This window comes from Rhinopithecus bieti, unplaced genomic scaffold, assembly GCF_001698545.2.
Source record: "Rhinopithecus bieti isolate Rb0 unplaced genomic scaffold, ASM169854v2 scaffold_15643, whole genome shotgun sequence".
Taxonomy (NCBI): domain Eukaryota; kingdom Metazoa; phylum Chordata; class Mammalia; order Primates; family Cercopithecidae; genus Rhinopithecus; species Rhinopithecus bieti.
This window is the reverse complement of record NW_016808215.1, coordinates 618680-628714: the sequence shown is the minus strand read 5'-3', so window position 1 is coordinate 628714 and position 10035 is coordinate 618680.

Genomic DNA, 10035 nt, shown 5'->3' with positions numbered 1-10035 from the left:
GTGGTGAACGTGAGGGCTGCAGTTGCCTGGAGGGTGGGTGTGGAGGGAGCCTGCCTTCCGGGCAGGGCAAAGGAGGGGGCACTGGGGAGGGGAGGAGGGAGGCAGGTGGGCCCAGGGCCAACAGGAGTGTAGTGAACGGGGACAGGAGTGCCCTGGGGAGGGAGGTTGGAGACATGGATGGTGGGCCCAGGGTTCCCAGGGCTTCTTGGTGGTGTCTTTCTCCCTGGTCCCCAAGGGGCCAGGAGGAATTTGTGGGGCACAGGACAGCAGGGACAAGACAGGAGACTGCATCCTGCTAAGGTACCTTTTATTTTATTTATTTTATTTTATTTTACTTTATTTATTTTATTTTAATTTTTTGAGATGGAATCTTGCTCTGTCACCCAGGCTGGAGTGCAGTGGCGCGATCTTGGCTCATTGCAACTTCTGCCTCCCACGTTCAAGCAGTTCTCCTGCCTCAGCCTCCTGAGTAGCTGGGATTATAGGTGAGCACCACCACGCCCAGCGAATTTTTTTTTTTTTTTTTTTTTTTTTTTTTTTTGAGACTCAGAGCCCAGGCTGGAGTGCTGTGGCACGATCTTGGTTTACTGCAACCTCCACCTCCCAAGTTCAAGCAATTCTCCTGCCTCAGCCTCCCAAGTAGCTGGGATTACAGGCACACGCCACCACGTCCAGCTAATTTTTGTATTTTTGGTAGAGAGGGAGTTTCACCATGTTGGCCAGGATGGTCTTGAACTCCTGACCCCAGGTGATCCGCCCACCTTGGCCTCCTAAACTGGCACCCGGCCTAATTTTTGTATTTTTAGCAGAGATGGGGGTTTTGCCATGTTGGCCAGGCTGGTCTTGAACTCCTGACCTTGGCCTCTCAAAGTGCTGGGATTACAGGCGTGAGCCACTGCGCCGGCCCCTGCTAAGGTATTTTAGTTTCAATCTCATGTCCTTTTCTGAGAACCCAGTGTACCAAAGACAGCCCCTGGGGCCTGGGATGAGCACAGCGGTGTCCAGCAATGGCTAAACAGGTTGGGGGAGAGTGGGTATCTGTGCCTGCCTGCTGCTTGGGAGTCATGGAGGGGTGGGGGGTGGCAGGGAGAGGGAGGGCAGGCGGCCAGAGGGCTCACCTCTGTGTGGTGCTTGAGGAGACAGAGAATGGCAAGGGGAGAGAGTGACTGGATGTTTCCTTGAATATCGGAGGAGAGAGGAGGCTGAGAATGCAACTCCGTGGCCTAGCATGAATCTCACTCCAGAAGGATGGATGGTATGTCTCAGAGCAGGAAGGCACATGGAGTTGAGACATCTGGCGTGTCTGTGATTGGGAAGAATCCTGGTCTCTCCATGACTTAAAAAAAAATTTTTTTTTAGAGACAGGGTCTTGCCCTGTCGCCCAGGCTGGAGTGTAGTGGCATAATCACAGCTCCCTTCAGCCTTGACTTCTTGATTTTGATGCTGTGAGCCTAAGATTGTGACACATTTGCTGAGTTTGGGGTCACCTGTCTCTGTGGGATTGGATTGGGGTGTGCGTGTGTGAATACTGGGACCTGCTGAAAGGCCCTGGGTCTTTTTTTTTTTTTGAGACAGAGTCTGGCACTGTCGCCCAGGCTGGAGTGTAGTGGCCAGATCTCGGCTCACTGCAAGCTCCGCCTCCCGGGTTTACGCCATTCTCCTGCCTCAGCCTCCCGAGTAGCTGGGACTACAGGCGCCCGCCACCTCTCCTGGCTAGTTTTTTTGTATTCTTTAGTAGAGATGGGGTTTCACTGGGTTAGCCAGGATGGTCTCGATCTGCTGACCTCGTGATCCGCCCGTCTCGGCCTCCTAAAGTGCTGGGATTATAGGCTTGAGCCACCGCACCCAGCCGGCCCTGGGTCTTAATGTGAGGGCAACTATGTGTTGAGGTTTCTGACCAGCCTGGCCCATATGGTGAAACCCCATCTCTATTAAAAATACAAACATTAGCTGGTGTGATGGTGCCTGCCTGTAGTCCCAGCTACTCGGGAGGCTGAGGCAGGAAAATCGCTTGAGATCCAGAGGCGGAGGTTACAGTGAGCTGAGATTGTGACCCTGCACTCCAGCCTGGGTGACAAGACTCTGCCTCAAAGAAAGAAAGAAAAAAAAAGAAACTGCTAAGTTTAGAGATTCATGTCTACATTTTTATTTTTCACTTTGACACACTCAAACCCAACTTTTCCCTGCTCAAGACCAAATTAAAAAGTAACCACAATAGTAAAAGTCATAACAATGCCCAGAGTGTCTGAGGCATCACCAGTGATAATACTGAGAGTGTAACCACATGCCAGGCTAAGTACTTTATATTAGCTAACATTTATTCATCACTGCTAGGTACTCCTGGCTCGTAACAGCCTGGAAAAGAAGCTTCTCTTACTGTTTACATTTGGCAGTGAGAGAATGATTAACTTGCTCGGTCAGGTGTGGTGGCTCATGCCTGTAATCCCAGCACTTTGGGAGGCCGAGACGGGTGGATCACCTGAGGTCAGGAGTTCGAGACCAGCCTGACCAACATGGTGAAACCCCCGTCTCAACTAAAAATACAAAAATTAGCCAGGCGTGGTGGCAGGCACCTGTAATCCCAGCTACTTGGGAGGCTGAGGCAGGAGAATCGCTTGAACTGGGGAGGCAGATGTTGCAGTGAGCCGAGACTATGCCACTGCACTCCAGCCTGGGCGACAGAGCAAGACTCTCTGAAACAAACAAACAAAAAACTTGCCCAAGGCTGTTGTCGGGAGGTGTCAACCAGTATTTGCCCAAGCTTCTATTATCTAATTATGGCATTGCTGGAGACCATCAACAATTAAAGGATTAGGAGCATAAGTTATTTTTGCCTTTTTTTTTTTTTTTTTTTTTTTTTTTTTTTTTTTTTTTTTTTTTTTTTGGGAGACAAGATCTTGCTTTGTCATCAGGCTGGAGTACAGTCACATGATATCAGCTCACTACAACCTCCACCTCCGGGGTTCAAGCGATTCTCCAACCTCAGCCTCCTGAGTTGCTGGGATTACAGGCATGAGCCACCATGCCCGACTAATTTTTCTGTACTTTTAGTAGAAATGGGGTTTCACTATGTTGGCCAGGCTGGTCTTGAACACCTGGCCTCAAGTGATTCTCCCGCCTCGGCCTCCCAAAGTGCTGGGATTACAGGTATGAACTACCATGCCCAGCGTATTTTTTCATTGTTAAATTCTGTTGTTTTGCAATTTTAAAATCTAACTTCAAAGTCTTTTCTGTAGACTGTAGTCACTGTTAGGGTGAAACAGTAAATCTGAACATGTAAGTCTCAAAGTTTCACTTTGTGGCTGGCCACAGGGCTCATACCTGTAATCCCAGTACTTTGGGAGTCCAAGGCAAAAGGATTACTTGAGCCCAGGAGTTGAAGACCAGCCTAGGCAACATGGTGAGACCCTGTCTCTACAAAAAATTAGCCAGGTATTGCACATGCCTGTAGGCCTGGCTACTCAGGAGGCTGAGGTGGGAGGATCACTTGAGCCTGGGAGGTCAAGGCTGCAGTGAGCCATGATTGTGCCACTGCACTCCAGCCTGGGTGACGGAATCAGATCCTATCTCAAAAAAAGAAAAAATAGGCTGGGCGTGGTGGATGGCTCATGCCTTTAATCCCAGTACTTTGGGAGGCCAAGGTGGGCGGATTACTTGAGGTCAGGAGTTCAAGACCAGCCTGGCCAACATGGTGAAACCCCATCTCCACTAAAAACACAAAAATTAGCCAGGCGCGGTGGCGGGCACCTGTGATCCCAGCTACTCGGTAGGCTGAGGCAGGAGAATCGCTTGAACCCAGGGGGCAGAAGTGGCAGCGAGCCGAGATCGTGCCACTGCACTCCAGCCTGGGCAACAAGAGCGAAACTCTATCTCAAAAATAAATACGAAAGATGTGAATGCAGAAGTCAATGCCCTTTAGTTTGGCAGCACAGGGATTGGTGAGAAGGATTTAATATGGACCTTTCTGGTAAGGCTGGATAGGACTCTTGCGCAGGTGTCTCTTCTGATAGACAAAGTCGCCGGGCTGCAGACCATAGAGCTGTAGGTCTTTGTCTCCTATGATTGTGCTGTGGAAAGACTGTTCTATCAAAGTATGATTTCTATCCATTGCTTTAATGCCTTTACTTTATTCAGGCTTTATTAATGTTGGAGTATGTCTGTTTCGTTTTTGTTTTTGTTTTGAGACAGTGTCTCCCTCTGGTGCCCAGCCTGGAAGTACAATAGCGGGATCTCAGCTCATTGCAACCTCTGCCTCCCGGGTTGAAGTGATCCTCCAGTCTCAGCATCCCGAGTAGCTGGGACTACATTGCACACAACTACGCCCAGCTAATTTTTGTGTTTTTGTAGAGACAGGGTTTTGCCATGTCACCCAAGCTGGTCTCGAACTCCTGGACTCAAGCAATCCCCTTGCCTCAGCCTCCCAAAGTGTTAGTGTGAGCCACTGCACCCAGATGGGTATGTCTCCTTTTATCAATTAAGGGTCAATAGCAGAGGAGCCCAAGTGCATAGGATGGCCTGTGACTATTTCAAAAGGTGAAAGTATATGAGCCCCAAAGAGTGGCCCTTAGATTTAATAATACCAAAGGAGGAACTTAGGTCAAGGAAGATGTAGATAAATTCTGCCAACTGGGTTTTTTGTTTTTGTTTTGAAATGGAGTCTCACTCTGTCGCCTAGGCTGGAGTGCAGTGGCTTGATCTCAGCTCACTGCAACATCTGTCCCCTGGGTTCAAGCGATTCTCCTGCATCAGCCTCCCGAGTAGCTGGGATTACAGGCGTGTACCACCACACCCAGCTAATTTTTGTATTTTTAATAGGGATGGGGTTTCATCATGTTGGCCAGGCTGGTCTTGAACTCCTGATCTCAAGTGATCTGCCTGCCTTGGCCTTCCAAAGTGCTGGGGTGTGATCTGCCTGCCTCGGCCTTCCAAAGTGCTGGGGTTACAGGGGTGAGCTACCGCACCCGGCCATCCAATTGGGTTTTTATAGTTCCACTTGTTTGTTCCACTGAGCCAGAAGACTGGGGATTGTAGACAGTGGAAATGCTGAAAAATTTGCCAAACTGAATGCACTTGTTTTATTATATGGCCAGTAGAATGGGCTCCTGATCACGATGTACTTCAAGGGGAGTTCCCTAGGTGAGAATCCTTTTTTTTTCCAGAAGAATTTTGGCCACAGCTGAAGCAGTGGCTTGTCTACCAGGAAAGCCTCTACCTAATAGGAGAATGTGCAAACCATTACTAGTACATATATATATATATATAGTATATATACACATATATATAGTACATATATGGTATATATACACTATAGTACATATAGTACTATATATAGTATATATACACATATAGTTATATACACGTATATAGTACATATAAGGTATATATACTATATATAGTATACAGTGTATATACATATGTAGTACACATATAGTATATATACACATATATAGTATATACAGTATATATACACATACTATATACAGTACATATACAGTATATATACACATACTATATATAGTACATATATAGTATATATATACACATGCCCACATACACATGGAAGTGGGTAATTGGATAAAATCCATTTGCCAACCCTTGAAGGGCCTATTACATAGATAAAAATGTCCAGGATCAGGATATACACATTTTCCTGAGTTAAACTTACGGCAGGCGGCAAAAGTCATATAGGCTTTTTTTTTTTTTTTGCCGTGTTTTTGTTTTTTGTTTGTTTGCTTGTTTTTTGAGAGAGGGTCTCACTCTGTCACCCAGACTGGAGTGCAGTGGCACGATCTCCGCTCACTGCAGCCTTGATCTCCTGAGCTCAGGTGACTCTCCCACCTCAGCCTCCCCAGCAGTTGAAACTACTTCTTTATTTTGACATTTTTAGTGGAGACAGGGTTTCGCTGTGTTGCCCAGGCTGGTCTTGAACTCCTGGACTCAAGCAATCGGCCCGCCTCGGCCTCCCAGAGTTCTGGGATTACAAGCCCGAGAGCCACCGCACCCGGCCAGTACAGTTTCTTTTAATGTCACTCCCCGTCATGTTGTTTCATAAAATAATTTGTAAGTTCCCCAGTGAGTCAAATTATGTACTGTAGTTAACAATATTGAGTTGGAGAGAACTAGTTATCAGGCCTAAACTATAGCTTTTTTTTTTTTTTTTTTTTCCAAATCATTGAACTAGCAGCGTGATCTTTCCAATTTTGTTTTTTGGTTTCTGGTGCCCAATTTTGTGCATCTTTGGTAATCACTTTTAGATCATCTTTTGGTGGCTCTTTTAGCTGGGCAACGAGAGAGATTTGAGGAACCGAACCTTTAATAGCAGCATCCTTTGTGGCATTTCAGCCAAAGCTGTTTCCTCTAGCTTCCGCAGAGGCTCAGCTTGAATGTCCGGAAGTTTCCATAACAGCCAAGGCAGCTGGCAGCTGGATGGCATCCAGTAAGTCCTGTACATAGGATCCATTTTTAATTTGATCTCCAGTGGAAGTGAGGAAACCCCTTCATTTCCATAGCAGTCCAAAATCAGGAGCAACCCCAAAGGCATATGTACTATCTGCATAGAGTAACAGGTTGCCCTTTCACGAGGCCAGCCCAGGTAAGGGCAGTGAGTTTAGTTTGTTGGGCAGAAGTAGCCGCAGGGGCTAGGTGCAGCAGCTCACACCTGTAATCTCAGCACTTTGGGAGGCCGAGGTAGGCAGATCACTTGAGGTCAGGAGGTCAGGACCAGACTGGCCAACATGACGAAACCCTGTCTCTACTAAAAATACAAAAAAATTGGCCAGGCATGGTGGTGGGTGCCTGTAATCCCAGCTACTCAGGAGGCTGAGACAGAAAAATTGCTTGAATCCAGTGGGCAGAGGTTGCAGTGAGCTGAGATTGTGCCACTGTACTCCAGCTTGGGCGACAGAGCAAGACTCCATCTCAAAAGAAAAAAAAAAAAAGTAGCCACAGATAAGGGAGCGGCTTCAGCAATTTCGAAGGAAGTGGTAACTACATATCTTGCACAGTTTTTACTATTGTCATCTTTCAGATACAATCCATCTATATCCATAGTTCAGCTAGTTCAGCATTATCTAGTGGAAATTCTTTAAACTTTTTTTAGGGAATCACAAGATAGTGTCAAACAGTCATGGAGAGCCGTGTGCGGTGGCTCACACCTGTAATCCCAGCACTTTGGGAGGCTGAGGTGGGCGGATCACCTGAGGTCAGAAATTCGAGACCAGCATGCCAACATATAGTGAAACCCCACCTCCACTAAAAATACAAAAAAATTAGCCAGGGGTGGTGGCAGGCACCTGTAATCCCAGCTACTCGGGAGGCTGAGGCAGGAGAATCACTTGAACACGGGAGGCTGGAGGTTGCAGTGAACCGAGATTGCACCATTGGACTCCAGCCTGGGCAACAGAGCTAGACTCTGTCTCAAATTAAAAAAAAAAAAAAAAAAAAAAAAAAAAAGAACCTGTGGGCCTATGCCTGTATTCCCTTAGACTTTCCAATGGTGGTTGTGGATGGCTATTTTAAAGAAAACACGCTTGAAGTGGGAACTTATTTACATGGCTCTGATGTTGACTGACCATCCCATAGGGCCATGGTCAGCCACTGTAGGATGTTGTTGGGTTTTGGGTTGGTGAGATGAAGAACAGGTAGGTGGGCTAAACTGCGAGCCATAAGGGCAAGGGGAAGTTTTAACTAGGCTAAGGTGATGAGGTTTTCACTGGGTTTCAGTGTGTGTCAGGCCTAAAAGTGGATGCCAAGGCAGCAAGTATATTGTAACACATTTATGACAGGCATGCAGAGGGATTGGAGAATGGGTAACTCAGGGTGAAAATACTCCCTCACCTGTTCTGCTGAGGGTCACCAAGTTCTGAAGCTGGAGAACTAGGGGTCAGGCAACCCATGGCAAGTACAGCCCAGCCAGCCCTCAGCCAGTTCAAGAGACTGCTGCTATTGTGAGAGGTGGCGAGGGCTCTGACAGAGGCCTGCAAGGTGTGGAATCTGCCAGCAGTTGCTGCCAAGTTGCAGGCCACATTTTGTTCATTAGAGAATGTCAGGGTGCACATTGGCACTACCAGGGCCACAGGCTCAGGCAAGTTGACCTATCAACACCATGAGAGGCTACGAAATGAAGACCCCCAACTCAGCCTGCATGGGTGTGATAGAAATGGCTGTGGACCCTACAGCCTACCTGCACCCACGGTCATCATCAGACCCTCCAGGCATAGGCACGCCCACTTTCCAAGCTAACAAGTACCTCCAGCAGGTGCTGCTGGACCGTTACAACCTCATTATCATTGCATCAGAGCATTTAACCACCAACCATGTCCAGCTGGCTGGCGAGATCCTGCAGCAGGGCGTTTCTCCTTCCTTTGTTCCAAGATGGAGTTTGCCACCCCCACAACTGCCACCCCAGCACCTTCTCTGAGGAGAGTGGGCTCAGCCAGATCCTGGATGGCTGCCGACAGTAGCTAGGGGGTCAGACACAGGCTCTGGGGGACTGGTGGCAGAGGAGGAAGGCCTGGACCCTTGAGAGACTGCCTACCTCTTCCCCTTCACCTTCCAGCAGAGGCCCAGAGTGGGAAAAGGTGTCACCCCAGGTACCATCACATGACTGAACTAGACTCCACCATGAAATAATGCTTTTCAGTTGCCATTCCCTAAGAGTCGGCACTTCTCAGTCACTGGTGACAGAGACCAATCACATGCATTAAGGAGAAAAAAGAGGATGTATCGGCTCACGTATCTGCAAAGTTAGAGGACTGCAAAATGCTATGTGGCCAATGCAGACCTGGCACCAGTGGATGATGGTGGCATCTAACATTTATTGAGGCTCAGCACAGGTCAGGCACTGATATGGTTTGGATCTGTGTCCCCACCAAATCTCATGTCAAATTGTAGTCCCCACTGTTGGAGGTGGAGCCTGCTGGGAGGGACTGGATCATGGGGGTGGTTTCTCATGAATGATTTAGCACCAACCCCTTGGTACTGTCCTCACCATAGTGAATTCGTTCTGTGAGATCTGGTCGTTTCGAAGTGTATGCCACCTCCCCTCTCTCTTGTCCCTGCTCTGGGCGTGTGAAGTACCTGCTCCCATTTCACCTTCCGCCATGATTATAAATTTCCTGAGGCCTCCTGAGAAGCTGAGCAGATGCCAGCACCATGCTTCTGGTACAGCCTGCAGAACTGTGAGCCAATTAAACCCCTTTTCTTTATAAATTACCCAGTCTCAGGTATTTCTTTACATCAAGGCAAGAACCAACTAAAACAGACACAATTATCGTGAACTTAACCACCACAACACCTCTAGGAGGTGGGTACAATCATCACCCTATTTTGCAGACAAAACAGATGCCCAGCAAGCTTTGGCAACTTGTCCAACGCCCCACAGGTGGTAGATGGCAAAGCCGGGATGTGAACATAGGCAGCCTGGCTGCAGGGCTGACATTCTTAAGCCAAGTGCTGTGCTCGTGACAGGCGCTTGAGCCCAGGCAGCTGCCAGCACAACATGGCCAGCTTCCATGTAGAAGCTGACTGAGCGGTGCTCGTTTCCTGCAGTGGAGGGTGAGGATACCGATGTATTCCTGTGTCTGAATTGAAAAGGGTGAGTTCCACCTGCTGGGAATGATGGTGAAGGGACTGGAGAGCCACAAGCAGCAAGCATTCCTGGTGGCCAGGCCTATCTTACAGCTCATCCTAGAGCAAAAGACCTCCCTGCAGCAGCCTATCTAGCTGGTATCCACAGTGGCCTGCTGGCAACATCAGCCTGAGTCCTCTGCTGGGTGTAAAGGCGGTGGCAGGTGACCTGTACATACCTACCCACTGTTCAGAAGGCTACTGCCAGTGTGACTCCTCTGTCAAACTGCCTCAACGGGCCAGCCCCTGCACAAAACCCTGGAGGTGGGACAGGGCCTTCGGACCAAGGTCACCAGATCACCACAGTGCTGGTGGTGGAAACTCTAGGCCGGGTTTCCAGAGGTGCCTCCTTTCACCCATCCTGGGCACCCTGGTCACCTGCAGTACCTCCTTCACCACCGTCTACCG